Source organism: Triticum urartu, chromosome 2A, assembly GCF_056163025.1.
Source record: "Triticum urartu cultivar PI428250 chromosome 2A, HENAU_Tu73, whole genome shotgun sequence".
Taxonomy (NCBI): domain Eukaryota; kingdom Viridiplantae; phylum Streptophyta; class Magnoliopsida; order Poales; family Poaceae; genus Triticum; species Triticum urartu.
The window spans coordinates 619,705,854-619,722,900 of NC_141874.1; the positions used below are offsets into that span (position 1 = coordinate 619,705,854).

The 17,047-nt window shown below is 47.1% G+C and overlaps 2 long non-coding RNA genes across 10 annotated transcripts; one reads left to right on the top strand and one right to left on the bottom strand.

Annotated features, from left to right (window-relative positions):
* Positions 1-8,261: 8,261 nt before the first annotated feature.
* Positions 8,262-10,873, bottom strand: LOC125539236 (uncharacterized). 8 transcript variants are annotated; one of them, XR_015617113.1, is made up of 4 exons: positions 10,742-10,873; positions 9,778-10,588; positions 9,648-9,694; positions 8,262-8,685 (listed from the first exon to the last, which is right to left on the bottom strand). It is a non-coding gene; the product is annotated as an uncharacterized LOC125539236 (long non-coding RNA). The 8 variants fall into 8 exon arrangements; XR_015617116.1 differs by having other exon boundaries at positions 9,778-10,574; positions 10,742-10,871; XR_015617117.1 differs by having other exon boundaries at positions 9,778-10,545; positions 10,742-10,865.
* Positions 10,874-11,126: 253 nt separating this feature from the next.
* LOC147986249 (uncharacterized) lies at positions 11,127-16,406 on the top strand. Of its 2 annotated transcripts, XR_015617121.1 has the most exons (3): positions 11,127-13,365; positions 14,722-14,791; positions 16,101-16,406. It is a non-coding gene; the product is annotated as an uncharacterized LOC147986249 (long non-coding RNA). The 2 variants fall into 2 exon arrangements; XR_015617120.1 differs by lacking the exon at positions 14,722-14,791.
* Positions 16,407-17,047: the final 641 nt, after the last annotated feature.

Here is a 17,047-nt window from a genome sequence, read left to right on the forward strand (position 1 = left end):
CTTCGGGCAGGGGGTCCGGACAGTCAATCTGTTCGGCCGTCTCCAGCCATTCCTGTCAAAGGTATGGGAGCTTAGATCCCGCATATGATTATACTAGGGAAAATAAATACCCTGTGAGTAATAAAAAAGCTTACCGCGCCGGCTTGACGCTTCGCACTGAGCCCGCTATCCTCGGTGAGGGGAGGGGGAACCTCGGGGCTCTTAAACAGCACCTTCCAGACGTCCTTGTGCATTGTGTCGAAGAGCTTGCTCAGAGTCTAGTGCTGGGCCGGGTCGAACTCCCACAGATTGAACGCCCGTTGTTGACACGGGAGGATCCGGCAGATGAGCATGACTTGGACTATGTTGACAAGCTTGAGCTTCTTGTTTATCATATTCTGTATGCAGGTCTGGAGTCCGGTCAAATCTACCGGATTACCCCAGAGCAGGCCCTTCTCTTTCCAAGAGGTGAGCCGCGTGGGGATTCCAGATCGGAATTCGGGGGCCATGACCCACTGGGTGTCGCGTGGCTCGGTGATGTAGAACCACTCCGATTGCCACCCCTTTATGGTCTCCATGTAGGAGCCCTCAAGCCATGTGACGTTGGGCATCTTGCCCACCATGGCGCCTCCGCACTCCGCCTGCTGGCCGCTCACCACCTTCGGTTTTACTTTGAAGGTTTTCAGCCATAGGCCGAAGTGCGGCTTGATGCGGAGGAAGGCCTCACACACGACGATAAACGCCGAGATGTTGAGAATAAAATTTGGGGCCAGATCATGAAAGTCCAGCCCATTAGAACATAAGTCCGCGAATGAATGGATGGAGGGGAAACCCCAGTCCGCGAACGAAGTGGGTAAGGAAGACCACCCTTTCGTAAGGTTCCGGGGTGGGGACAATCTGCCCCGCGGCTGGCAGCCGGTGCACGATATCCGCGGCTAAGTATCCGGCCCCGCGCAGCTTTTCGATATGTCCCTCCGTGATGATGGAGACCATCCACTTGCCTCCTGCTCCGGACATGGTTGGAGAAGGTTGAGGAGGAAGATGTGGACTTGGGCGCTGGAGCTCGAGTGCGCGAGAATGGATGAGCAAGGAGGAAGAAGGCGTGGGTAGAAAAAGGTGAATCCTTACCCCTTTATATGGGCGGACAAAACTATGCGCCCCCACCAACCTGGTAAAACTCGCTTATCCCCCAAGCGCCGTAATCAATGGCGCGGTTGGGTTACCCACGGCCGTATTGATGAGAATCCCACGATAAGGGGACATGATCTCTGCTTCGACAAGACGTGCCAAGGAAACCGCCTCACAAAACGCGTTGAGGTTGGCTGTAAAAAACGATTTGAATAAAGGCTTGGCTGTGGTGCGATGTCACACTACGGAACACGTCAGCAGATTAGATTTGTGGAAATATTATTCTCTCTACGGAGGTATGTGGGAACTTGTTTTGTAGAGCCGGACACGATCCTCGTGTTCAAAAATCTTCTATGAAGTGTTCGGAGGAGGAACCCGCCTTGCAATGTCGAAGACAATCTGCGCGCCGGACTCATCGTCATTGAAGCCTGGTTCAGGGGCTACTGAGGGAGTCCTGGATTAGGGGGTATCGGGACAGCCGGACTATAACCTTTGGCCGGACTGTTGGACTATGAAGATACAAGATTGAAGACTTCGTCCCGTGTCCGGATGGGACTCTCCTTGGCGTGGAAGGCAAGCTTGGCGATATGGATATGTAGATCCCCTTCCTTGTAACCGACTTTGTCTAACCCTAGCCCCCTCCGGTGTCTATATAAACCAGAGGGTTTAGTCCGTAGAACAACAACAATCATACCATAGGCTAGCTTCTAGGGCTTAGCCTCTCTGATCTCGTGGTAGATCCACTCTTGTACTACCCATATCATCAATATTAATCAAGCAGGAGTAGGGTTTTACCTCCATCGAGAGGGCCCGAACCTGGGTAAAAACATCGTGTCCCTTGTCTCCTGTTACCATCCGCCTAGACGCACAGTTCGGGACCCCCTACCCGAGATCCGCCGGTTTTGACACCGACATTAACGTTGTTCGTTGTCTCTCTTGTCCTGCTTCAGCCTCGGCGTCGTACAACTCACTGGAGCAGCTCCAACGACGAAACCCTCCATCACAGTGGAGCAGTACCTCGGGCTCCATCTCCAGATGCCTAAGATCTTCTTCCCCTCCTCCGACAGCCAAGTCAGCCGGAGCATCCTCACCGGCCAACCCAATCACGCTGAGATCGACATGGCTTCGCCAAAGAGGTTGTACACTTGTTGCGTCTCTTTTTTACTCTACATGTTATATATATTGTCCACTGAGCACTCGTAGTAACGGGAAATATGATTATTTTATCCTACTATATGACAAGCAGTGAGGTACCAGGCAACTTAGCTATCCGTGATGGACTCTCTTGAACGCCATCATTATTTATCTCTGCGCATTTGAGCTGTGCATTTGTCGATGGGCCTGGGAGTTGAGCTAGTATGGCAGTGGCCTGGGTCCAAAGTAATAGAAGTAGCACAAAAACATTTTTTTAGTGTAGGATTTTCCTTGCTCAAGCCTGCCTACTAGAATCGCCAGTTCTTGAAAGGAAAAGTGAATGAAAAACATCAGAATTGGAAAGTTCCTATGGTACTACTTTTCATGAATTTGGTGCAAAGGAATGGAGCAAAGGAAAATTGTAGGATTTGTTCCTTTAGTGTCTCCTTGAAAGAAAACCGTAGGAATTTTAATTTCCACTTCTCCTCCTTTTCATATTCCTATTCATCAAGCACAAGACTAAGATATAGTAGCATAATAGCATTATAACCATACATTTTCTTGTGGTTTGACTTAATCTCACCATGCTTTTTTGCATCCTGTGATCTTCCAATTGTTGTGAATCAAACACCCAGATTGGTAGAAATCCTGTGTTTTTAGATTCTCTGTTTTGCACGTGCATTCCTATCCTATTCCTGTCTATTTCCTATCCCTGCATTGTTAGAATCCTCAAATTCAAACAAGACCTTACTCAATTACTTCTGTTACAGATATGTGTCAAAGAAAACCTCGTGTGGTTTGTCCTGCTCCTGCGGCGCTGTGTTCCACCCCAGCTCAACTGCTCCAACGACGGAAGGGTTCACCATAGCAGGGATCCGCTCTCCAGACTGTCTTTCGCCGCCTCAGATCTTCTTCCCCGCCGCCGGCAGCCATGACAACTGCATTACCATCATCAACTGAGCAGATGACCTTGAGGACTACACGGGTCCGCAAGAGAGGTCGCACTCTTCCGTGTCTGCTTACGTTATGCATCGCTTAATATGATGACACTTCAAGGGTGCATGACCATAAAATATATTACTCATATAAATAGAACAACCATTATTCTCTGATTTAAATGAATAACCATCTCACGTCAAACAAGATCTAGATATAATGTTCATGCTTAACACTGGCACCAAATAAAAATTATTCAGATCTAAAACTAATCCCGAAGGTAGATGTAGAGGTAGCGTGCCGATGGCGATCACATCGACCTTGGAACCATTTCCGACGCGCATCATCACCTCGTCCTTAGCCAATCTTCGTTTAATCCGTAGCCCCTGTTTCGAGTTGCAATATGAGCAACAAAACCAGTATCAAATACCCAGGCGCTACTACGAGCATTAGTAAGGTACACATCAATAACATGTATATCAAATATGCCTTTGTTCACTTTGCCATCCTTCTTATCCGCCAAATACTTCGCGCAGTTCCGCTTCCAGTGACCAGTCCCTTTGCAGTAGAATCACTCAGTTTTAGGCTTGGGTCCAAACTTGGGCTTCTTCCCGGGAGTGGCAACTTGCTTGCCATTCTTCTTGAAGTTCCCCTTCTTTCCCTTGCCCTTTTTCTTGAAACTAGTGGTCTTGTTCTCCATCAACACTTGATGCTCCTTCTTGATTTCTACCTCCGCAGCTTTAAGCATAGCGAAGAGCTCGGGAATTGTGTTATCCATCCCTTGCATATAATAGTTCGTCACGAAGTCTTTGTAGCTTGGTGGTAGTGATTGAAGAACTCTGTCAATAACACTATCATCCGGAAGATTAACTCCCAGCTGAGTCAAGTGGTTATGGTACCCAGTCATTTTGAGTATGTGTTTACTGACAGAACTATTCTCCTCCATCTTGCAACTACATAACTTGTTGGAGACTTCATATCTCTCAACTCGGGCATCTGCTTGAAATATTAACTTCAATACCTGGAACATCTCATATGGTCCATGATGTTCAAAACGTATTTGAAGTCCCGATTCTAAGCCATAAAGCATGGCACACTGAACTATCGAGTAGTCATCAGATCGAGCTTGCCAGACGTTCATAACATCAGCATTTGCTCCTGCAGCAGGCCTTTCACCTAGCGGTGCATCAAGGACATAATTATTGTGTGCAGCAATGAGGATAATCCTCAAGTTATGGACCAAGTCCGTGTAGTTGCTACCATCATCTTTCAACTTAAATTTCTCTAGGAACGCATTAAAATTCAAGGGAACGGTAGCACGGGCCATTGATCTACAACATAGATATGAAAAAACTATCAGGACTAAGTTCATGATAAATTTAGTTCAATTAATCATATTACTTAAGAACTCCCACTTAGATAGACATCCCTCGAGTCATCTAAATGATCACGTGATCCATATCAACTAAACCATGTCCGATCATCACGTGAGATGGAGTAGTTTTCAATGGTGAACATCTCTATGTTGATCATATCTACTATATGATTCACGTTTGACCTTTCGGTCTCAGTGTTTCGAGGCCATGTTTGTACATGGTAGGCTCGTCAAGTTTAACCCAAGTATTCCGCACGCGCAAAACTGTTTTGCACCCGTTGTATGTGAACTTAGAGCTTATCACACCCGATCATCACGTGGTGTCTCGGCACGATGAACTGTCGCAACGGTGCATACTCGGGGAGAACACTTATACCTTGAAATTTTAGTGAGGGGTCATCTTATAATTCTACCGCCGTACTAAGCAAAATAAGATGCATAAAAGGCAAACATCACATGCAATCAAAATATGTGACATGATATGGCCATCATCATCTTGTGCCTTTGATCTCCATCTCCAAAGCACCGTCATGATCTCCATCGTCACCGGCTTGACACCTTGATCTCCATCGCAGCTTCGCTGTCGTCTCGCCAACTATTGCTTCTACAACTATCGCTAACGCATAGTGATAAAGTAAAGCAATTACATGGCGATTGCATTTCATACGATAAAGCGACAACCATAAGGCTCCTGCCAATTGTTGATAACTTTTATAAAACATGATCATCTCATACATCAACGTATATCACATCATGTCTTGACCATATCACATCACAACATGCCCTGCAAAAACAAGTTAGACACCATCTACTTTGTTGTTGCAAGTTTTACGTGGCTGATATGGGCTTCTAGTAAGAACCGTTCTTACCTACACATCAAAACCACAATGATGTTTCGTCAAGTTTGTTGTTTTAACCTTCAACAAGGACCGGCCGTAGTCAAATTTGATTCAACTAAAGTTGGAGAAACAGACACCCGCCAGCCCCCTTTATGCAAAACAAGTTGCATGTCTGTCGGTCGAATAGGTCTCATGAACGTGGTCATGTAAGGTTGGTCCGGGCCGCTTCATCCAACAATACCGCTGAATCAAAATAGGACGTTGGTGGTAATAAGTATGACTATGATCGCCCACAACTCTTTGTGTTCTACTCGTGCATATCATCTACGCATAGACCTGGCTCGGATGCCACTGTTGGGAAACATAGCATGCAATTTTTAAAAAATTCCTACGATCACGCAAGATCTATCTAGGAGATGCATAGCAACGAGAAGGGGAGAGTGTGTCCACGTACCCTCGTAGACCGAAAGCGGAAGCGTTAGTTTAGCGCGGTTGATGTAGTCGAACGTCTTCTTGATTCCTCAAGGGAGGTGGGGGCGTCGGCGACATCGTGAAGGCGGGGTCGAGGCGATGGAGGTCCAGCGCCACCAACCCACACGATGAGGCCGCCAACGCCCACAGGTGCAGCAGGTGGCGGCGAGGCCGGCGCAGTCGTGGTAGCCAAGACGCACGAAGAGGTTTAGCGTGGTGTCGTCCGGGAGGGAGGGTCAGTCGAGCCGATGGCCGTCGGGCAAACTTTCCAGCTGCTCCACGCATCTGGGGAGAGATTGGCCAGAGAAAGGATTCATCGAGGAGGGGTGAGAGGGGAAGTGAGATGTGAGGAGGAAGAAGGAGGTGTGGGGATGACACGTGGGACCCTCGACCACCTGAGCACATTGTCCACATAGGTCCGACATGTGGGTCCAACCGGTCAGTTTAGTGTTTAGTCGCGGCTCATTCTCGAATCAGTGTGTTTTGTTACTCACTTGACATGGAAGTGGTGGTAATTTTTGATTTTCAGCAAACGCGGTAGTAAAGGCGTATCCTAGCCACAAATGTGATGGTTTTGAGCAATTTACTCCGGCGATGACCACTCTAGCCCCACCGCCCACCGCTGTCGATGCTTCCCTGTTGGGTGGAGCCGCCTCGGGCGCGCTGCCTCCGCCGCCGGCCGCGTTGCCGCCCCCGGATCGGGTCTCTCAGTACATATCCGGAGGATATGGAGCTTGCGTCCCTTGCCCTTTTAGTCCAAACCGGGAGGATTTGGATTGGGTCTCCATGCTCATGCCGCCGCCGGTGGCTGGGCACGGCCCTGGGACTACCGTTGGGGCTAGTGTGCTTTTGGTGACGCCCCTGGTCACACTCTCTCCCAAGATCGCAGCTGCATCATCGGGCAGCGGCGCACGCACCAAGGCCAAAGCTTCCACCGTCGTGCTTGCTCTCTGTAGGTCTGACCAATCTGTGGGTGGTCAATGGGCCCCTCACCTTGCCGAGCCAGCCACAACACCATCTTCGACCCCGCCACCCTCCGCTCCTCTAGCTGACGCCTCCATTGGTCGTGTGCTGCCGCGTCCGCCCCTACCAGGTCCTGATATGGCGGGCGAGCCAACCATTAGTAACTGATGGTGTCCTGGACTACGGTTGCACACTACGTCGGTCCGCCACTCCTGGGCCAGGTCAAGGACCCACCGGTAACTAATGAATGGGTCATGTATGCCCTGGCCCTCTGCACAATCAAGATGAAGATCCCCGAAGACTTAGCGTACACTTCAAGGCATGTTTGAATGATCGGCATGTTTATCCCGAGATTGTATTGACCATCTGTAACCCAAGATACCCGTGGTGCCTATATAAGCTGAGGGGTTTGGTCGGCCATTGCTACTTGGATGTTGTTGTCGCAGCCACGTGACTCTGTCCAAGGGAGTCACGTTCAGGTTGGGGTGATTGGCATGGTTGCTTCGTTCGAGGTGCGGCGCCTGTGGTTCCCATGTGCGGCATGCCCGCACCTTCTAGGGATCTTCTAGATGGCTCGCACCTTGTATGAGGGCGCCACTCGCTGCCTCCTGCCCCCTCCCGTGGCTCTACGCCCGTCGCTCAGCTAGCTCCCCCAACGTGGCTGAGAGACCGTTGCTTCCGGTGCCTCTCCAAGGGTCATCGTGCGAGTGTAGGGATCCATTCCGGAGCATGGGATGTCTCCGATTCGGCTACAAAGCGTGTTTCTGTCATGCACAACACTGCACCGGCCAGACTACGACACCGCGACATGCTGCTCCACCATCCCCCCACCCACCCACCCACCCACCGTGTGCATCAAATGTCGATGCAACCCCGGTTGATGTGGTGTTGAAGCCTCATGGAGCGGATTGAGCTACTCCGTGCTGAGCTTCATGACTGCATCGCGCGAGTTAGGAGTGTTTTGGCAAGTGCAGAGACCGCTCTCGTCAAGCTCCACGTTGTGCCCGTTGTGTTCCTGCTGCCCGAGATCAAACTTGGTCCTACCAATGGGGAAGCAGGGAAGAGTGGAGCCATTGGTAATGTGTCCCGCGGCTGTTTCATTGATTGGCTCGTTTCCACGTCGAAGTGTGAGGGATTTTGGTTCTTTCTTATCTTAGCGAGTAGAAAGTCCGCATGTGGTCCTGGCAATTGTATTCGACGAGGCAAATCTTTTTAAATTAGTCCATAGACGAGGCAAAACTAAGATTCGGAGGGTAAGATTGCCCACGAACTACCACGCAAACTTATGTACTTACAATCTCAGCGGACGTCACTTGTTATGCTCATGGACGGCAACATGACTAAGATTTCCCACAAACTTACAATCTCAGCAGACGTATTCACAGAAAAACTCAAGGATCATACCACGCAAACTTTTGGTACTGAAGTCTAAGAGATACGATAGAAACATCTGTATCATCAGCTCAAAGCCGATTCAAAGATCTGCAGTCGGACAACATAGTTTTTTCAAAAGTCAAAAGTTCTACCAGCCAGAACTTATAGCTGGTGCATGAAGCATATATGTTACTTCACCCATTATATCCACAGCTAAACCAGAAGAAGGATAAGAGTCAACATTTCTATCCACAGATCAAAGCCATTTCAAAATTTTGCTCCAAAGACATAAAGAACTTAAACTACAGGTAGTACTGAATAAACAACGTTCACATTCAAGATAGACCGAACAGATAATCTCTTGCTTCAGGCGGGCAAAACGTCATCTTCACTTGAAAGCGGTGGGGCAGCTTCACTTGCCATCTCCCACGGCTTCAGCCAAGTCATTGACGTGGTCGGTCATGTCAAGAGCCGGGGAATCATCATCTACATTTAGAAAAATGAAATTTGTTAGGGCAAAACAAGAGACATCAAAATAGCAATGAGATTGAGCTAGCTACATTGATCGGACAGAGCAACATATAAAGGACAAAAGCAATCCATCATACAGCAAAAAACAAGCTGATGGCTATATATGGGAGCTTAGATGTGACATCCTTAAAAAACATCTAGATGTGAACTAGACAAACTGAATCTTAATTGGGACCAAACGATCAACCACTAACTTAAAATTGCTGCTCAACGATATGAACAAGCTTTAAAAAACAGAAGTAAATCTAGCCAATTTTATTATCAAGCATCCACAACTGCGTGTTTCCAAACAAATGAACATAAGTGATGCCAAACGATCACCCAGAACCTTAATTTAGTGCTTAATGTGATGCGACAAAACTCAAGAACCAGAAATAAGTCAAACGAATGTCTATGATCCAAGCATCCACAAGTTCATGTTCTCTTAAACAGGACCAAAAGCCATCCATAGTATATTCAGCATGAACCGCTGGGATCTTATTTCAAAAATCAAGCTGACACTAGAACTCAAAAGACAAAGCAAAACAACTAGGAACAGCAAACTGTGAAACATAACATATTGTTTTGAAACTCAACTATAAGGAAACCTTTTTAAATTGGTCCTGGATGCATTAACATGATTCTCATCAAACAAATAGATATTAATTGGTACCAAACGTCATCCAGAACCTTAATTTACTGCTGAATGTGATAGAACTCAGAAGACAAAGCAAAACAATTAGGAACAGCAAACTGTGAAACGTAACATATTGTTTTGAAACTCAACTGTAAGGAAACCTTTTTAAATTAGTCCTGGATGTATTAACATGATTTTCATCAAACAAATAGATATTAATTGGTACCAAACGTCACCCAGAACCTTAATTTACTGCTTAATGTGATATATGAACACAACCAAAAACAAAAAACATATCTACCAAATATTTCACCAGGAAGGAGAAACGAGGGGGGTTGTTGGCCATCGCTGCAAAATCAAGCAACTCTAGTCAGATTAGGGAGTTAAGGAGCCCGGCTTCAAGGGAGAGCAAGTTGAAGGAGAACACCGACCACGGGTGAGACGAGGTGATCTCCGCGACGAGGGCTCGGGCGATCTCGGCGGAATGGCGGCGGCGGCGCTTCGAATGGAAGGATCTGGTGCCCCTCGGCCGTTCGAGGGAGGGATTATATAGTAGCTGGTATGTCTAGGGTTTCGGGGGTTATTGGGCTGAAAACGATGGATCCAGTGAGGTCCATCGGGTGTAGGTAGGCGGGCTGGGTGTTGGTTCGTCGGGCCGGGTGTTGGTTCGTCGGGCCGGGTGGAAGGAAAGTAGGGAGGGCAGGAATCTTTTTGGGGGCATGATATTTTTGGGGCATGATGTTGTTCCGCTGATCGGGATTTTTTGTGAAGGGACGGTTTAATCAGGAGACACTGGATGAGAGTCGATCCAAACATGTACTCCCTCCACGAGTAGTAATTTGGAACGGAGGGAGTAGTAAGGTCACAGAGACGATTCATAGGTGGCACTCCACGCCAAGAGATTGCATAGATAAAAATTACTTGCTGCAAACCATGAACCAAAGAATCAAACCAAACATACCACTTACATGAATTTGGGTCTGGCTATGACCGGAAAACAAATTGTGCAAGTCAATTTGTTCAGCCGTTAAATCTTCATCCTCCTCTGAACCGCCCACCACCACCGGTCGATCTGTTGCAGCCGTCCGCACTTTTTTCGCGGGCGAGCCACCACACCCCATCCCCTCTTGCGAGGCTGCTCTCAGTATCCGGAGAGGTCTTAGCTCGACCTCGCCGTCGAGGTCACAGCTCTCATAGCACTGCAACATCCATGGGTCACCTTCTTCCTCTACCCGAAATCGACTTACAACATCAAAGAAAATTCAGTCGATTCACATATAACCCATGCTATCAGAAAAAAACTCGATAATGAGCCATGAATCAAAGTATACAATCAGATCTTAAAAAGAGATTTAAGATGCTTGAACTGGAGGCAACGAAAGATAAGGACCTCACCACGTTGTCCAAGGCTACGTTCCCCAGGAACGAAACATGGCGACCAATCGGCCATGGGGCAAGAGACTCAACGCTATTGAGGGGAGGAGGGATAGAATATGAACCACAAGATGCAGACTAAGAGGATCTGAGACGGAAGAGGGACTAGTACTAGTACTTATAGAGGAGGTACAGTACCGGTCGGAGCGGTGCCCGTGATGCGTTCCACCAACCGATGGCCCCACAATTTCGGTTTCCAAATAAACTAAACACGCAATCCCAATAAAACAGAAACAACAAATTTACCGCGTTTAAGAGTAGTATATACTGTCTGTTGTGTTCAAAGAAAAAAGAGTACTAGTATACTGTCCAAAGCTTCCTAAGGTTGGTATTAATTGCCATACGTATTCTATAAGGTTGGGAGTATTATATAGTGCATGTAATACTCCCTCCGTTTCTAAATATAAGTCTTTTTAAAGATTTCATTATAGAGACTACATTCGGATGTATATAGGCGTCTTTTAGGGTATAATTTATCAATTTTACTTCGTATGTAGTCTTTTAAAAAACTTATATTTAAGAACGGAGGGAGTATATGATACTAGTGCATGATACTAATTTTGTAATCCTAGCATATCATAAGTTGGTACGTTGTCTTATTGATTATTATGTATGTCATAAAATAGTACAACATTTAGGCTAGTCATAATGAGGAGTAACTTAGACTAGTAACATGCATATATTACTAGTCTATGCCACTACCTCTATAATGGGTAATAACATATGTGTAGTGTTATGCATCACCTCATTTATTACTTTGTAGACTCATTTTGCATTGGGAACTGCTATGTGATGGTAACATATTATGTTACTCTATTTGCCTCTCTTTTCATTAATTACCTCATATATCATCTTTTTTGCTTATGTGGCATGTATATTACTACCTATGTTATTCCCACTATGACCAGCTTTAGAGCATCTCCAACGGCCACACAAAAATCTCGCGCCCAATAAAAGTTATAGCGCGCCACTATATCATTTTTAATGCGTCGGGACCAACATTGCTTTACCAGACGCCCAAAGACGCGCGCCCAAAAAGCAGACAGTGCAAATTGTGAAGCGCGCCCAATCCGAAGCCTAAAATATACTGCGCGCGATAGCGTTTTTCAGCGCACGCGCACAAAAACTTTTAGCGCATCTGCTAGAGCTGCTCAGCGCCCAAAAAAATAAAATTTTAGTGCGCGGAGCTCTTTTTGGGCGCCTGTTGAGATGCTCTTAATATGGTACCACATCCTCTCTTTCCTTATTTAATTACATGTCATATCATCTAAAAAGTCTAGTTGGCATGTATGATACCTCTTAGACTAGCCACAATGGGTAGTAACATAGACTGGTAACATGCTCATGTTACTAATCTATGTTATTACCTTTATAATGGGGAGTAACATATGTGTAGTGATATGCAACACTTCATTTATTAGGCTATAGACACAACTTGCCTTGATATGTGTGATTTTACTCATACTAGTAGTAACTAGCTATTATACCACTTTTATCTCTTTATTCATTTATTACATGACACATCATCTATTTAACCTAGATATGTGTGATGTTGATACCTATGTTCCTCCCACCGTGGGTAGTCTTAAACTAGTCACAATGAGACTAGCCACAATGGTTAGTAACATAGAGTAGTAACATGCCTATGTTACTAGTCTATGTATGACGCTCGGATAATTAAGCTACAGTAATAACATGCTAATGGTGACATGTCTTCACTTTTACTGTTGCTAGTCCCAGGTTGGTTCTTATCGATTCAAATTTTAACTTTAAGATAAAGTCAAACAATATGGGTTTTCAAATGTCAAAACTAAAATGTGAAAAATGTGAAAAATAATTCATAGATAATTACGGTGGAGAACCAATATTTTTACAAAGTGAATAAATGCCCTTAAATGAATAAAACAGGGGCTAAAACCATTACTAAATGCTTTTAAACAATAAAAAAATTCGAATTTTTTTTATTATTGTACCAAACTAATTGTTGCTCTGGCCTAAATTGCAATAGTAATTAAGGTGCAAGTTTCATATTTTATAAAACGATTTTACTATTGAAAATTAAAATGAAAATAGAAAAAATAAAAAGAAAGGAAACAGAAACTTATCTACTATGCACCTGTGCCTTGATGTGAACAGGCAAGGCCCAGCCCACCTGGAGCTCGTCCCCAACCTCTCTGTTCATCAGAGGCTGGGTGGACGCCGCGCCGTCGTCCGCGGCCATGGATGGCCACGTGCCGAACATCCAGCCCCAGCCCGGCTCTATAAGGCCCTCCTCGACCCCGTACTCGAACCCTAGACCCCTCATCTCATCCTCTCGCGCCGCCATCATCGTTTTTGTTCGCGCCCGAGCGGCTACCAGCCATGGACATCGTCGTAGCCGCGGCCAGCACGCTCGATGTCGCCTGAGAAGATGTGCGGGAGGATGGACGTACTCCTCTACCTCTTCTACACCACCGGATCGACGCCGTAGAACTCCAACGCCGCCACCCGCTTCATCTTCTTCCTCGGACGCCGCCGGACCTCCTCGTCAAATTCGCCGCCGTCTGCCGCTCCTAACCTTCCACCGGCCTTTCTTGTGCCCCGCGGTGAGCTCCTCGATGATTCTCCCTAATTTCCCTGTCGATTCCATGATGTATCACCGCTCCCCGCAAGCGCCGAATCTCGTCGTCGACGTGGACGACGTGCCTCTCGTTGCCGAGCTCTCTGAGCCTCACCGTGTCTTCCGTCGTGCCTGTAGTGACCTATAGCTGCTTCCTAGATGCTCCTTTTCCTCACCCTCGAGCTGCAGCCGACCCACCGTAAACAGCATGCTCCAACCGCCACGGCGACGCCGCGTGCTCGTTATCGTCGAGCTCCGGCGCCTCCCGTGACCTGCCGCCCTCTGACCGCGCGTAGCCTTGTTCGGTCGCACCTTGTCGCCACTCGCCGCGCCTGCACACACTGCCTCGCCCAGGTCATGCCGCTGTGCCGCCTGCGCGTGCGCGCGCTTGCTGCTACCTGCTACTGCTGTTGCCTCTTTCTACTACCTGCCGCTGATGTATTGTTGTTATGCTGCCGCTGCTGCCTTGCTCTTCGCTGCTGCTACTCTTGCCGCAGTTGATGCTCTTTCCTATTGCCGCTGCTTGCCGCTCTCGTTGTAGCTGCTATTGCTGACCGTGGCCTTGACCATGGCCAAGAGCACCATGGGTATTCTGTGTGTGTGTGATCGGCTGGGCAATTGCCATGGAGACCGACCCTGATTAGATTAGAGACTAAGCCCCCTCTAGTACTAACCCACCCCACTTTGAGTCTATTACATGGGGCCCCCACTAGGTAAATTATTTAACTAAAATAATTTTAACACATGTCCCACTGACATATGGGTCCCACTTGCTAAATAAAACCAATTAGTTAAAAAGTTTAGCACCAGTCAATGACATGCGGGCCTTTGACCATGTTGACCAGTCAAAGTTGACTGAGTCAACTGCTGACTGTGCATTGTTGACTTTTACCTTGGCCCATTGTCAGCCACACATTACACCCCAGGGTATACTTCTCTGTGTACACATAGCATTTACTATTTATTTGAATTTCGAATTAAATAAAATAATAATTTTAGAAAATGTTTAAAACTTTGAAATTTAATATAAAATAAATCGTAATTCGGATGAAAATACTTTGTACATGAAAGTTGCTCAGAACGACGAGACGAATCCGGATACACAGCCCGTTCATCCGCCACGCATCCCTAGCATAGCGAACACGCAACCATCCCCCTCCGATTCATCTGTCCGAAAAAGCGAAACATCACGGATATTTTCCCGGATGTTTCCCCCCTTCACCGGTATCACCTCATACTGCGTTAGGTCACCCCTAACACCGTGCATTGCCATGTTATGCTTTGTGTTGCTTTGTTTGCTCTGTTATTTATTGTGCCCCCCTCCGTTACTTCTTTCCGGTAGACCCCGAGACCGCTGCCGGTACCCCCGATCGACTACGGTGTTGACGACCCCTCATTGCCAGAGCAACCAGGCAAGCCCCCCCCCCTTTGATCACCAGATATCGCCTATTCTTCTCTCTACTGCTTGCATTAGAGTAGTGTAGCATGTTACTGCTTTCCGTTAATCCTATTCTGATGCATAGCCTGTCATTGTTGCTACATCTGTTGATACCTTACCTGTAATCCTAAATGCCTAGTATAGGATGCTAGTTTATCATCAGTGGCCCTACATTCTTGTCCGTCTGCCATGCTATACTATCGGGCCGTGATCACTCAGGAGGTGATCACGGGTATATACTATATACTTTATACATGTTGCATGTGATGACTAAAGTCGGGTCATCTCGTTGAGTACCCGCGGTTGATTCACGAATTGGGGGCTGGAAGGACATACTTTCTCGACGGCCCTCTGTGTGGATCTTTGTGGCGAAACGACAGGGCAGGTAGAGACCACCTAGGAGAGAGGTGGGCCTGGCCCTGGTCGGTGTTCGTGGTTATTTCAAAATAACACGCTTAACGAGATCTTGGTATTTGATCTGAGTCTGGCTACTGGCCTATACGCACTAACCATCTACACAGGGACAGTTATGGGCACTCGATGTCGTGGTATCAGCCGAAGCCTTCATGACGTCAGCGACTGAGCGGCGCGCGCCGGATTGGACTGGAACGCCTGCTAGGCTAGGTCTGCTTCCGGCCGCGTTCGCAACGTGCAGGTGTGCAAAGGGCGATGGGCCCAGACCCCTGCGCCATAGGATTTAGACCGGCGTACTGACCTCTCTGTTGTGCCTAGGTAGGGCTGCGACGTGTTGATCTTCCGAGGCCGGGCATGACCCAGGAAAGTGTATCCGGCCAAATGGGATCGAGCGTGTTGGGTTATGTGGTGCACCCCTGCAGGGAAGTTAATCTATTCGAATAGCCATGATCTTCGGTAATAGGACGACTTAGAGTTGTACCTTGACCTTATGACAACTAGAACCGGATACTTAATAAAACACACCCTTCCAAGTGCCAGATACAATCGGTGGTCGCTCTCTCGTAGGGCGACGAGGGGAGGATCATAGGCTAGGATTATGCTATGCGATGCTACTTGGTGAACTTACCATCTACTCTCTTCTTCTGCTCCAAGATGGAGGTTACCAGAAGCGTAGTCTTCGAAAGGACTAGCTATCCCCCTCTTATTCCGGCATTCTGCAGTTCAGTCCACATATGATAGCCTTATTCCAGTTGATACCAATGCATACATATGTAGTGTAGCTCCTTGCTTGCGAGTACTTTGGATGAGTACTCACGGTTGCTTTGCTCCCTCTTTTCCCCCTTTCTATACCCGATTGCTGCGACCAGACGATGGAGCCCAGGAGCCAGACGCCACTGTCGATGATGACTACTACTACTCGGGAGGTGCCTACTACTACGTGCAGCCCGCTGACGGCGACCAGGAGTAGTTAGGAGGATCCCAGGCAGGAGGCCTGCGCCTCTTTCGATCTGTATCCCTGCCTGTGCTAGCCTTCTTAAGGCAAACTTGTTTAACTTATGTCTGTACTCAGATATTGTTGCTTCCGCTGACTCGTCTATGATCGAGCTCTTGTATTCGAGCCCTCGAGGCCCCTGGCTTGTAATATGATGCTTGTATGACTTATTTTATTTGTAGAGTTGTGTTGTGATATCTTCCCGTGAGTCCCTGATCTTGATCGTACACGTTTGCGTATATGATTAGTGTACGATTAAATCGGGGGCGTCACAAGTTGGTATCAAAGCCGACTGCCTGTAGGAATTCCCCTTCCACACTCCTTGGCTGAAGTCGAGTCTAGACATTGCAAAACTTTTTACTAACATGGTTGTGTATCTTACGGGCCCATGTTGCCATTGGGTGGTATTAGGATCTTTTATTCCTCGTCTATACTCTGAGATTCTGCTCTCTCTTCTATTCGGGTGAAATGATTTTTACTTAATCTAACATTAGGATCTCGTGATCACTTTCAACCGGAGAGCATCTTATTACCGATGGTCGACTGTTGCACTAGAAGATTCCGAGGATACTCTATGTTGTTCTTCTAAGACTTTGTGCCCATTGCTTTTGCCATCCCCTACCACTGAAATATCCATATGGATAAATACCTACACCTGTCATTTTTTACTTTTATTCCCAGTTAATCTTGTTATTACAAGATACCCCGAAATTCTCTCTATTGTTTCGAAAGTACTTTGTGCCCACTGCCTTTGCAGTTATTTGCAACCTGAATACCCATACGGAATAATTCTCGCACTTATTGAGTATCCGCTCATCCCTA